Source organism: Chiloscyllium punctatum, chromosome 30 (genome assembly GCF_047496795.1).
Source record: "Chiloscyllium punctatum isolate Juve2018m chromosome 30, sChiPun1.3, whole genome shotgun sequence".
NCBI lineage: Eukaryota > Metazoa > Chordata > Chondrichthyes > Orectolobiformes > Hemiscylliidae > Chiloscyllium > Chiloscyllium punctatum.
In genome coordinates, this window is record NC_092768.1 from 20,467,612 (window position 1) to 20,481,682 (window position 14,071).

Sequence of the window (14,071 nt, forward strand, 5' to 3'; positions counted from 1 at the left end):
GATTCCTAAACTAAATGAGTTCAATTTACCTGCGTTTGGCCCTTATCCCCTTAAACCTTTAATATAGAAAACACTAACAGCATCTCACAATTATTAATGTTCAAGGGGCGAAAGGGACAGGAAGTAAATATAATGGTCAGGAAGTTGAGGAGCCAGTTACTAAGAGGGACAGCAGAAACCCAGGTCTTGGAGTTGAGAGACGAGTTGGTTTGGATTTATTGATCCTGGGCAGGTGACACACATTGAACAGACAAGAAATCCCAAACAGAAGAACACCATTCATTAATCAGGGAGATACCAGTGAGTCAGTGTCTTATTTTCAAGATGTGGGGTTGAGAAGTTCAGCTCCTCTGTAGTTTTTTTGCTGATCGTTTTGAATCCATCACCTCTGGTTAATGACCTTCCTGTAAGTGGAAACTGGTTCCTCCCCACTTACTGTGTCAAAGCCCCTTCGTAATATCCTTAAACCTACTGTCTGAGTGAGCTGCTAACACTTTTGATAAGACAGGCCAATGTTAAGTCAACACAGTTACCATTGAAACATGGGCCTCTGTTTTTCAAAAACAATTATATGCCCCTTTGAAACTAGGTGCCTCGTCACTGAGAACAAATGCAACTTTCTTTTCTCATCTTCTAAGGAAGTAAAGTAGAAAATAAGACCATCTGAGGATTACGTTAACGTTACTAAGTTTAACCCACACAAATGGCTGTGATGAGTAATAGGACGGCTCCTGCGATGCAGGGAGGCAGCAGTGAGGTATCAGGTGAAAGAGAACGCAGGAAAGGAACTGGTAACCACATGTGGAGGTTTCACTGTCAGTGGGGTGGTTGTAGATTACTGGGCGCGCGAAGGAACAATGTCAGGGAAACACACAAAGACACAGAGACCATCACTCACCCCAACACTGGAATATGACGTCAAATTTAGATGCCATCCTTCAGAAAGCGGGTCAAGGACTTGGAGAGAGTGCAGAGGTGTTTCACTGCAATACAAGAAGAAATGAGCAACTTCAGAATATACCGAGGTACTGGGAGAAGCTGCCCTTAAGGATAGATTTTACAGAGACCTTCAAATGAATGAGGGCCAGCATTTGGTTCCCATCCCTAAGTGCTCTGGAAAGGCTGTTGGAGAGCTGTCTTCTTCCACTGAATTTCGAGGTGTGTAGGGATATCCACAGTGTTGTTAGGAAGGGAGTTCAAGGATCTTGATCCTTTAACTGTGAAAGAATAGCTGTCCATTTCCAAGTCAGGATGGCCAGAGACTTGGAGAGGAACTTGCAGGTGATAGTGTTCCCATGCATCTGCTGCCCTTGTCCTGGTGTTCCCAGTTCCGGAGATCACCGGTTTGGAAAGTGCCGTCAAAGGAGCCTTACTACACAGCACCCTGTGGAGGGCACGCACGGTATGCTGAAGGGAGCGATTAATGAAGGTGTTGGTACCAATCAAGATGGCAGCTTTATCTTGGACAGTGTCCAGCCTCCACAATAGGAACAGCACTCATCCAGGCAGATGGAAAACTCACTGACTGCTGGAAGAACAGAGGGAGAGAGGGAGTGGGAATATGTGAGGCGCTTACACAGTGAGAGACAGTCCAATGGCTCCTGGAGGATCTCTGACAAACCCACCCTTGGAAATTCAAATGAAGGAATTTGGAATATGGACTGAAATAGGCCCGCGTTTAGACACCAGCCTGGTCGGGTTCACGGTGCTGGGTAGATTTCCAGGGCAGATTGCATGCTCCAGTGGTGAGTAGTGGAGCCTGCATTGAGCCAACAGGTTTGGGCTAGACCTGCGATAGACCTGATTGACAGGGTCGGTTCAGATCACAGAGCAACATTCAAGGATTGTCAGATCTGTTACTCGGAGGAGGGAGAGAGAGTGCCCGCATCAAAAAGCTCAGCCCGATATTGAAGACCCTTTTTGCACATCGAGAGGAGGGGCATCATATGAAACGTGCCACCATTATTGGTCAGTACAGGAGTTGGCAAGTCATGTTGCGGCTGTACAGGACATTGGTTAGGCCACCTTTGGAATATTGTGTGCAAATCTGGTCTCCCTAGTTCTGCTATAGGAAGGATGTTGTGAAATTTGAAAGGGTTCAGAAAAGATTGACAAGGATGTTGCCAGGGTTGGGGGGTTTGAGCTACAGGGAGAGGCTGAACAGGCTGGGGCTGTTTTCCCTGGAGCGTCAGAGGCTGAGGGATGACTTTATAGAGGTTTACAAAATTATGAGGGGCGTGGATAGGGTAAATAGACAAAGTCTTTTCCCTGGGGTCGGGGAGTCCAGAACTAGAGGGCATAGGTTTAGGGTGAGAGGGAAAAGATATAAAAGAGACCTAAGGGGCAACTTTTTCACAGAGAGGGTGGTACATGTATGGAATGAGCTGCCAGAGGAAGTGGTGGAGGCTAGTATAATTGCAACATTTAAAAGGCATCTGATGGGTATATGAATAGGAAGGGTTTGGAGAGATATGGCCAAGTGCTGGCAAATGGGTCTAGATTAGGTTAGGCTATCTGGTCAGCATGGACGAGTTGGATTGAAGGGTCTGTTTTTGTGCTGTACATCTCTCTGACTCTATGATCATCTGATTCCTTTGTATGCATTGGATCTCCCTATGTGAATGGGATCTTGCGGTGCACTGCTTTCAGATGGTGTTGGGCCAGAACATTGGGAAGAAATCAGCTGTTAGGCTTTCAGAAGCAGTGCATGCAGAACCCTTAAAGGCCCAGCTGAAAAGGCACACTCAGTTTAGTGTCTTCCCCTGAACGATGGCACCTTTGCCAGTGCAGCAGTCCCTCAGCTCTGTGCCAGGAGAGTCAGCCTGGGTGATGGGTCAGCACTCCCTCAGTACTGTACGAGCCTGGGTGATGGGTCAGCACTCCCTCAGTACTGTACGAGCCTGGGTGATGGGTCAGCACTCCCTCAGTACTGTACCAGCCTGGGTGATGGGTCAGCACTCCCTCAGGGCTGTACCAGTCTGGGTGATGGGTCAGCACTCCCTCAGTACTGTACCAGCCTGGGTGATGGGTCAGCATTCACTCCGGGCAGTACCAGCCTGGGTGATGGGTCAGCACTCCCTCAGGGCTGTACCAGTCTGGGTGATGGGTCAGCACTCCCTCAGTACTGTACCAGCCTGGGTGATGGGTCAGCACTCCCTCAGTACTATACCAGCCTGGGTGATGGGTCAGCACTCCCTCAGGGCTGTACCAGTCTGGGTGATGGGTCAGCACTCCCTCAGTACTGTACGAGCCTGGGTGATGGGTCAGCACTCCCTCAGGGCTGTACCAGTCTGGGTGATGGGTCAGCACTCCCTCCGGGCTGTACCAGCCTGGGTGATGGGTCAGCACTCCCTCCGGGCTGTACCAGCCTGGGTGATGGGTCAGCACTCCCTCAGTACTGTACCAGCCTGGGTGATGGGTCAGCACTCCCTCCGGGCAGTACCAGTCTGGGTGATGGGTCAGCACTCCCTCAGGGCAGTACCAGCCTGGGTGATGGGTCAGCACTCCCTCAGTACTGTACCAGTCTGGGTGATGGGTCAGCACTCCCTCAGGGCTGTACCAGCCTGGGTGATGGGTCAGCACTCCCTCAGGGCAGTACCAGCCTGGGTGATGGGTCAGCACTCCCTCAGGGCAGTACCAGTCTGGGTGATGGGTCAGCACTCCCTCAGTACTGTACCAGCCTGGGTGATGGGTCAGCACTCCCTCAGTACTGTACCAGTCTGGGTGATGGGTCAGCACTCCCGCAGGGCTGTACCAGCCTGGGTGATGGGTCAGCACTCACTGCGGGCAGTACCAGTCTGGGTGATGGGTCAGCACTCCCTCAGTACTGTACCAGCCTGGGTGATGGGTCAGCACTCCCTCAGTACTGTACCAGTCTGGGTGATGGGTCAGCACTCCCGCAGGGCTGTACCAGCCTGGGTGATGGGTCAGCACTCACTGCGGGCAGTACCAGTCTGGGTGATGGGTCAGCACTCCCTCAGGGCAGTACCAGCCTGGGTGATGGGTCAGCGCTCCCCCAGCCCAATACCAGCCTGGGTGATGGGTCAGCACTCCCTCAGGGCAGTACCAGCCTGGGGGATGGGTCAGCACTCCCTCCGGGCAGTACCAGCCTGGGTGATGGGTCAGCACTCCCTCAGGGCTGTACCAGTCTGGGTGATGGGTCAGCACTCCCTCAGTACTGTACCAGCCTGGGTGATGGGTCAGCACTCCCTCAGTACTATACCAGCCTGGGTGATGGGTCAGCACTCCCTCAGGGCTGTACCAGTCTGGGTGATGGGTCAGCACTCCCTCAGGGCTGTACCAGTCTGGGTGATGGGTCAGCACTCACTCCGGGCAGTACCAGTCTGGGTGATGGGTCAGCATTCACTCCGGGCAGTACCAGTCTGGGTGATGGGTCAGCACTCCCTCAGGGCAGTACCAGCCTGGGTGATGGGTCAGCACTCCCTCCGGGCAGTACCAGCCTGGGTGATGGGTCAGCACTCCCTCAGTACTGTACCAGCCAGGGTGATGGGTCAGCACTCCTTCAGGGCTGTACCAGTCTGGGTGATGGGTCAGCACTCCCTCAGGGCAGTACCAGCCTGGGTGATGGGTCAGCATTCACTCCGGGCAGTACCAGTCTGGGTGATGGGTCAGCACTCCCTCAGGGCAGTACCAGTCTGGGTGATGGGTCAGCACTCCCTCAGGGCAGTACCAGTCTGGGTGATGGGTCAGCACTCCCTCAGGGCTGTACCAGTCTGGGTGATGGGTCAGTACTCCCTCAGGGCAGTACCAGCCTGGGTGGTGTCAGCACTCCCTCAGTGGTATACCAGTCTGGGTGATGGGTCAGCACTCCCACAGTACTGTACCAGTCTGGGTGATGGGTCAGCACTTCCTCCGGGCAGTACCAGCCTGGGTGATGGGTCAGCGCTCCCTCCGGGCAGTACCAGCCTGGGTGATGGGTCAGCACTCCCACAGTACTGTACCAGCCTGGGTGATGGGTCAGCACTCCCTCAGCCCAATACCAGCCTGGGTGATGGGTCAGCGCTCCCTCAGCCCAATACCAGCCTGGGTGATGGGTCAGCACTCCCTCTGGGCAGTACCAGCCTGGGTGATGGGTCAGCACTCCCGCAGGGCAGTACCAGCCTGGGTGATGGGTCAGCACTCCCTCAGTACTGTACCAGCCTGGGTGATGGGTCAGCACTCACTCCGGGCAGTACCAGCCTGGGTGATGGGTCAGCACTCCCTCAGGGCTGTACCAACCTGGGTGATGGGTCAGCACTCCCTCAGGGCAGTACCAGCCTGGGTGGTGGGTCAGCACTCCCTCCGGGCAGTACCAGCCTGGGTGATGGGTCAGCACTCCCTCAGGGTAGTACCAGTCTGGGTGATGGGTCAGCACTCCCTCAGCTCAGTACCAGCCTGGGTGATGGGTCAGCACTCCCTCAGGGCAGTACCAGTCTGGGTGATGGGTCAGCACTCCCTCAGGGCAGTACCAGTCTGGGTGATGGGTCAGCACTCCCTCAGCTCAGTACCAGTCTGGGTGATGGGTCAGCACTCCCTCAGCTCAGTACCAGCCTGGGTGATGGGTCAGCACTCCCTCAGTACTGTATCGGCCTGGGTAATGGGTCAGCACTCCCTCAGTACTGTACCAGTCTGGGTGATGGGTCAGCACTCCCTCAGGGCTGTACCAGCCTGGGTGATGGGTCAGCGCTCCCTCAGGGCAGTACCAGCCTGGGTGATGGGTCAGCACTCCCTCAGGGCTGTACCAGCCTGGGTGATGGGTCAGCGCTCCCTCAGGGCTGTACCAGTCTGGGTGATGGGTCAGCACTCCCTCAGTACTGTACCAGCCTGGGTGATGGGTCAGCACTCCCTCAGCGCAGTACCAGCCTGGGTGATGGGTCAGGACTCCCTCAGGGCAGTACCAGCCTGGGTGATGGGTCAGCACTCCCTCAGTACTGTACCAGCCTGGGTGATGGGTCAGCACTCCCTCAGTACTATACCAGCCTGGGTGATGGGTCAGCACTCCCTCAGTACTGTACCAGCCTGGCTGATGGGTCAGCACTCCCTCCAGGCAGTACCAGCCTGGGTGATGGGTCAGCACTCCCTCAGGGCAGTACCAGCCTGGGTGATGGGTCAGCACTCCCTCAGGGCAGTACCAGCCTGGGTGATGGGTCAGCACTCCCTCCGGGCAGTACCAGCCTGGGTGATGGGTCAGCACTCCCTCAGGGCTGTACCAGCCTGGGTGATGGGTCAGCACTCCCTCAGGGCTGTACCAGCCTGGGTGATGGGTCAGCACTCCCTCCGGGCAGTACCAGCCTGGGTGATGGGTCAGCACTCCCTCAGGGCAGTACCAGCCTGTGTGATGGGTCAGCACTCCCTCAGGGCTGTACCAGCCTGGGTGATGGGTCAGCACTCCCTCAGGGCAGTACCAGCCTGGGTGATGGGTCAGCACTCCCTCAGTACTGTACCAGTCTGGGTGATGGGTCAGCACTCCCTCAGGGCTGTACCAGCCTGGGTGATGGGTCAGCACTCCCTCAGGGCAGTACCAGCCTGGGTGATGGGTCAGCACTGCCTCAGGGCAGTACCAGCCTGGAAGGGCTGATCAAGTTAACAAGCCTCAGTTTCTGGTATCTTTACGAAGTTAGGCAGTGTTTGTTCAGAATCCAACCACTCCTACAAACCTGGTAACAATAATAGTTCTAATTTTCCATCTCGAAGGTTAAGTTATCAGTCTCGCTTTCACTTTCCTACCATGGTATGAATGTCTGAGCTGTTTCCTCTGCACCGTCAGCACCCCGAGCCTGGATATAATCCCCCAGGGGCACCTCCCTCCCATCTTGGGCCTTCCTTTTACAGTGTGTGGCCAGCTGACCTGTGGAGCACTTTAGTCAGCGATTGGGAGACCCCCTTTCTCCCTCCATCAATACAGGAAAATAAGCATCGTCAAGCTCCATTGTTTTACCGGGTCGTGAGCAGGCAGATCAACCATGTGGGGCTTCACAATCCGGACTGGCATTCAACGTTTGACTGCAGTCGTTCTCACTCCTGGGTTGAAGGTAATGGGGGATAAAGACCAGATGTTCTGCACTGGAGGCCTGTGACCAGCGGTGTTCCACTGGAATCAGCACAGAGTCCACTTTGGTTTGTCTGTAAGACCATCAATCATCGGAGCAGAAATTAGGCCATTCAGCCCGTTGAGTCTGCACCGCCAATCAATCATGGCTGATACATTTCTCAACCGCATTCTCTCCTGCTTTCTCCCTGTAACCCTTGATCCCCTTGATGCTCAAAATGTTTGATATGAATGATTTGGATGAGAATATACAAGAAATGGTCAGTAAATTTGCAGAAGACACCAAAATTGGTGGCATAGTGGACAGTGGAGACGGTTATCTACGATTGCAAAGAGATCTTGATTGATTGTGTCTGTGGGAGAAAGTGAGGACTGCAGATGCTGGAGATCAGAGCTGAAAATGTGTTGCTGGAAAAGCGCAGCAGGTCAGGCAGCCTCCAAGGAGCAGGAGAATCGATGTTTCGGGCATGAGCTCTTCTTCAGGTTCCTGAAGAAGTGAATTGGAGAGGGCTTTTCCCAAAGGTGGGGTGGATATGGGGGGGGGGGGGCAGGTGGTGGGGTAATCTTTTTACACAGAGAGTGGTTCGTGTGTGGAATGATCTGTCAGAGGAGGTGATGGGTGCATTCACAAGTACAACATCTCAAAAACACTTGGATAAGTTCATGAACAAGAAAGGTTTGGAGGCAGATGGGCCAAGCGCAGGCAGATGAGACCAGTTTGGTTTGGGAACATGGTCAGTGGGGACTGGTTGGACCAAAGGGTCTGCTTCCCTTCTGTGTGCCTCTATATCCTGTTCAGACATGTCGTGAGATATCTCTGGAGCAGACCTCCCGACCAAGAGGTAGGGACACTACCACCGCGCCACAGGAGCCGCCAGTGCCCGTTTCTCAGCTCCCCTGATGAATTCTCATCATTTGCACAGCCTGGTCAGGTAGAGGTCAGTGAAATGCAGAATGGCAGTGCATTAGTTAAAGGGAGAACTTTCATTTGTATAGCACCTTTTGTAACCCTGGACCATCCAAAAGTGTCTCACAGTGAACCGCAGGGGGCCATTTCAGTCAAACCACAGTCGCTATTGGAAATTAGGGGACCTGAATGTGATTATGGTCAGCTAATGTGTTTTGGAGACATTGTCTAGATGTGACATTAATGCTGGTTCGGCCACTAATTATTCAACTCGGTTTGGTAATTGCTGTCAGTGAGGTTCGAACTAGCTCCATCTTGAGTGTGTGGCCTAGTGCCCCAGGCCTGTGTTTCTCTGGATATCATCTAGCTTTGCTGATGGGGCAGTGACACGAAGTAGGGTGGCACAGCCTAATCTGTTAGCCCCTGCTGAATCAGGCAGCGGACTTGAGGGGCAATTAGGGTCACTTAGGGGAGTGTTGTCTGATGCTATCCAGCCCAATGTAGGACTGCTGGAGAGAATCTTTGCTCAGACCACCAGCACTGAATTCACCCTATGTCCGAAATCCAGTTGACAGTTTGGAGGTATTTATAATTTATATCTGTGAGTGAATTAGAGGTTGGAATCTATTCGGGGGTTTTGGGTGCTTTATACATTGAATAATAGATATTCGGGAGATAGTTACGAGTCTAACCAAGGGATTTGGATGGTGTACATTTGGAATAAGCTGCAAGGTAAAACTAATCAAAGGCCTCAAATCATTTATATACAGAAAGCAACTGATACTTGGGAAGGCACTGTGCGTTGAAAGCTGATTGAGATCTCAGATTGTTTGTAAAATTGACAGTGAGTTATAGGCTGAAAACTAAAAGATAGTTTCACATTTTCATAAGCAGAATCAGGCCATTTGGCCCATCGAAACCACTCTGCCATTCACTCATGGGACATGGGCATCACTGGCTGGGGCCCAGTATTAATACCTGTCCCTAGCTGCCCCTTGAGAAGGTGGGGAGCTGCATTCTGGAACCATTGCAACCCAATGTTGAATAGCCAGGAGTGAGTTACAGGCCGGAATCTAAATGAGGGCTTGGAGCAGTCAGAGATAAGATAACAGATACATGGGATTGAGTTTAGATTAGATTAGATTACTTACAGTGTGGAAACAGGCCCTTCGGCCCAACAAGTTCACACCGATCCGCCGAAACGCAACCCACCCATAGATTTACCCCTTCACCTAACACTACGGGCAATTTAGCATGGCCAATTCACCGAACCTGCATATCTTTGGACTGTGGGAGTTCCAGGCTGCAACCTAGCCAAGGGGTTTGGGAGAGAGGAAGGTATATATAGAACAATGGATAACCCATCTTGTTCACTAACGTCCTTTCGGGAAAGAGACTGCTATCCTTACCTGGTCTGGCCTACATGTGACTCCAGTCGAAGTGATTGACTCTCAAATACCCCCGTGGGTGATTAGTGATGGGTAATGAATGCTGGCCGATCCAGCGGCGCCCACATCCTGGGAATGAGTTTAAACAAAGCACTTGGGAATGAGCTACAGGCAAGAACCTTATCGAGGTGTTTGAGTGGATTATATATAGAGTTCAATGTTAGAATTGAACTCAGAAGCTCAGGTGTTTAATACAGAATAACAGATAGTCAGGAAGAGGATTCCCACCATACAGCTGGGGTTTTGCATGAGAATCCTGAACAGCCTTGCCATCCATAAGAGCAGAAAAATTGGGAACAGGAGTAGGCCATTCAGCCCGTCAAGCCTGCTCCACCATTCAGTAGGATCATTGCTGATCCAACAGTCCTCACATCCACTTTCCTGCCCTTCCCCACAATCCTTGATTCCCCGGATGATCAGAATCTATCTATTGCAGCCTTAAACATTCACAAGGACTCTGGCCCCACAGCTCCCTGTGGCAAGGAATTCCAAAGACTCTCAACCCTCCGAGAGAAGAAGTTCCCCCTAATGTCACTCTTAAATTGGCACCCCTTTATTCTGAGACCAACCCTCTGGTCCTAGACTCGTCCTTGAGGGGTAACATTATCTCAGCATTTATCCTGTCAAACCCTTTAACAATCCTACATCTTCCAATGGCAAATGGGGTGGGGCAGTGGATCAGTGGTTAGCACTGCTGTCTCACAGCGCCAGGGACCTGGGTTTGATTCCAGCCTCGGGTGACTGTCTGTGTGGAGTTTGTACATTCTCCCCGTGTCTGCGTGGGTTTCCTCCGGATGCTCCGATTTCATCCCACAGTCCAAAGATGTGCAGGTCAGGTGAATTGACCATGCTAAATTGCCCATAGTGTTCAGGGATGTGTAGGTTAGGTGCATTAGTCAGGGGTAAATATAGGGGAGGGGTCTGGGTGGACTTGTTGGGCTAATGTGGCCTGTTTCCACACTGTAGGGATTCTCTATGTCCCCATGCTGAAATGCTTGAAAGTATTAAGACATCTAGCTGTGCAAAACTATAACATGTTATAGGAACAGTTGAGGATGAATTACAGGCCTGAATTTTGAGTGAATTATATATAGAATACAGAGGGGCTTGGAGTCAACCTTCATAGAATCTCTGAAATGTGGAAACTGTATCCCTGTTACCCCCGAATGTAGCCTGGCCAATCCACCTAACCTGCCCAAATGAAAATTACTGGCTGTCACAGAGAAATGTCAATTTTCCCTCAGAAGAGTGAGAAACATCGATTCTGAATAAGGGAGAAGATTTTTACAATGATGCAGAAAAGGACACAATCCTTTCCAACACGTCATGTCCTTGTTTCCATGTTTCATAAAGTCAAGTAAAATAACTATTTCTATTCTTAAAGTCTCTAAAACCATGTTAAAATTGCTGTCCTAATCAAAGGGTGATTACAATAAGATTTTCAAATTCACTGGGTTGAAATGTTTGATGTGCCAAAGAAAATGATGCTTTGATTTCTGAAAGTCTTTTCAACCCTTCTATTCTGAATGGAAACCCACATCCCCATACTAAGTGATGAAAGACTTAGCAGCAATTTAGGTTTGTTCACTACATTGTTGTATGACACTTTGACCTTTTACTATAAGTTCTGTGTCCTATGATCCTGCCCCACTAGCTGCCTGACAAATGAACAGCGCTCTGAAAGCTTGTACTTCCAAATAAACCTGTTGGACTATAACCTGGTATCATGTGGTTTTTAACTAGGATCACTTTAGGACAAGAATAAAATCAAAGAACAGTGCCACAAAGGGGCAAGAGCCGGGTTCTTATTGAAAGTGCAGAATCAGTTTGATGGGCTGAATAGCCTCCCCCCACTCCCATGTTCTTCCTGTAGAGGATGATTGTCTGAAAACAGTGTGTTCGGTGGGAACTGGGAGCTGGTGAGAGAATGCTCACGATTGGATTGTGACCCTGACCATCAAAGAAATTGGTGACCGTTCCCATTTGGTTGGTTGCTCATGGGCCAAGGTTAGGTTAAAATTACACTGCTGTCTCCCAATTGTATACCCACTGTGCTGCCACCTCTGCCAGGTCTGTCCTGCCGGTGGGACAGGACGTATCCAGGGATGGTGATGGCGGTGTCCAGGATATTGTCTGTAAGATATGATTCTGGGAGTGTGACTATCCCATGCTGTTCCTTGACTAGTCTGTGAGGCAGTTCTCTCAGTATCGGCACTAGCCCCCTGACGTTAGTGAGGAAGACCGTGCAGGGTCGGACTGGGCTGTTTCGGCCGTAGTATTTGCCGGTGCCTACATCAATGCCAGGTGATCCGTCCGGTTTCAATTCTTTAAGACTTTGTAGGGATTGGTACAACTGCACGGCTTGCTAGGCCATTTCAGAGGGCAACTAAGAGTCAACCACATTGCTGTGGGTCTGGAGTCACATGTAGGTCAAACTAGAAGGAGGATGACAGATTTCCTTTCCTGAAGGTCGTTACTGAGCAGACGGGATTTTCCAACAATTCGCAGTGGGTTCATGGTCCTCAATCGATTCTTAATTCCAGATTTATTTTATCGAATTCAAATTTCAGCTTCTCCCGTGACAGGATTTGAACCCAGGTCCCTGGAGCATTAGCTGAGTTTCCGGATTAACACTCCAGCAATAATATCACTAGGCCAGCTTATAACTAGCAGCCAAGTGTATACAAACCAGCCAAAACCATCACTCCTGGGGATGCGTTATTCAAAATATACATCTTCACCCAAACCTCATGATCAAAGTCAAGTTTGGAGCTGACTTACTCACCGTTCTGTACATGAACCATCTGAACTGGATCCCAACCTGCAACTGACTCCCAAGCATTTATTTCTCAATAGACCTCACCTGGGTCTCTCCATTACACTCTTGTCTGGAACACCCTATTGAATAAACCCCTCAGCAAACCTATGGACTGCAATCTAACTGAGTAATTTGAGAATCACTGATGCATGTAGAAACACAGAAAATAGGAGCAGGAGTAGGCTATTCAGCCCTTTGAACCTGCTTTTGTCTGATCATCCAACCAATCACCTGTTTCTGCCTTTCCCCCATATCCTTTGATCCCCTTAGCCCCAAGTGTTATATCTAACTCCTTCTTGAAATCCTACTTCTCAAATCCTTTGAGTTGGATATCTCTACCAATTCATCGACAAGACTTTGAACTGCAGCGATTACAGCTGTCACACAGACAGCATCGTTGCAATTTTTGGGTTTTGGCTGCCTACATCCTAAGATCTCAGTTAAAACTTCTCCGTTTCTTTATCCCTCTTTAATGCAAAATGTTTGACCCGTCCTAATGTCCAGTGCTGTGATTCGGACACAATCCTGTGTGGCACCTTTGGTTGAAGACACTATACGAATGTGGATTCTAGCTGAACTATTGTGGTTCAACAAAAAAAAACACATAAAATCGCTTTCATCCCAGAGGACCAGAGGGCTGTTCTGTCATGAGGGAGAGAGGGACGACAGGTGGGGGTTTCACATGAGGGTCACAGTGCCTCAGGTGAGGGGAGAGGTTGAGAAAGTGGCACCTTCGCAGTAACCTCAGCTAGTGCGGGAATCGGACCCACACTGCTGTCCTCGCTCTGCCCTTGGCAAGACTCCAGGCTGTGGGTCAATCCCATGATATCATCTCCCTTCACGTTCCGTCAGAGAATGTGATCCTGTTACGTTGACCTCTTGGGTTAGATATTATGTGACATGACTCACTGGTTAGTTAGATTTTATCACAATGAGACAACTTCATTTCTGAACAAAGGGGGAATTCACCTTTGTTTGATGTATCAGCTCAGTGAAACCTCAATGATTGGGAAAAATGCAACTTTATTCAGGAGCTAAAATGGTATTTCGGTGACATGGTGTGAACCCAGTTATTACTCATTTCACCCAGGGATAAGAAGGCAAAGCTCATGAAGAACGCATTCCATTTGGTTAAAGACCAGGATGGATTTTAAGTTAATCTTTTAAATCAAAGTTAGCAAGCTTCAAAACTGGACCATCACAAACTGCACTGACCTTTTGCAAGTCTGCAGTTTCCTTGGGTGATGCACAGTAACTAATCTGCCCATCACAGGAAAGATCTGACTTCCAAGAACTTTTCGCCCCTCTCTCTTTGAGCCACAGGGAAGCAATAGTGGACATTGGTAGACTGGATTAGTGGTGCTGGAAGAGCACAGCAGTTCAGGCAGCATCCAACGAGCAGCGAAATCGACATTTCGGGCAAAAGCCCTTCATCAGGAATATTCCTGATGAAGGGCTTTTGCCCGAAACGTCGATTTCGCTGCTCGTTGGATGCTGCCTGAACTGCTGTGCTCTTCCAGCACCACTAATCCAGTATTTGGTTTTCAGCATCTGCAGTCATTGTTTTTACCCCGACATTGGTAGACTGTTCAACTGCAAAAGCTATCATGACTAGCCTGGTTATGTTTCGTTAGGGAATTCAGGGAAGTTCACATGCTGGGGATGGGTGTCAGTTCTGGGTGGCACACTACAGGAAGGCTGGGAAAACATTGGACAGGGTTAAGGAGAATAGTTCCACTGGTGAGGGGCTTCAGTTATGAAGATCGATTGAAGAAGTTGGGTTTGTTTTCCTTGGTCGGAAGAAGACTAAAAGGAGATTTGACAGAAGTATTCAAAACCAGGAGGGGTCC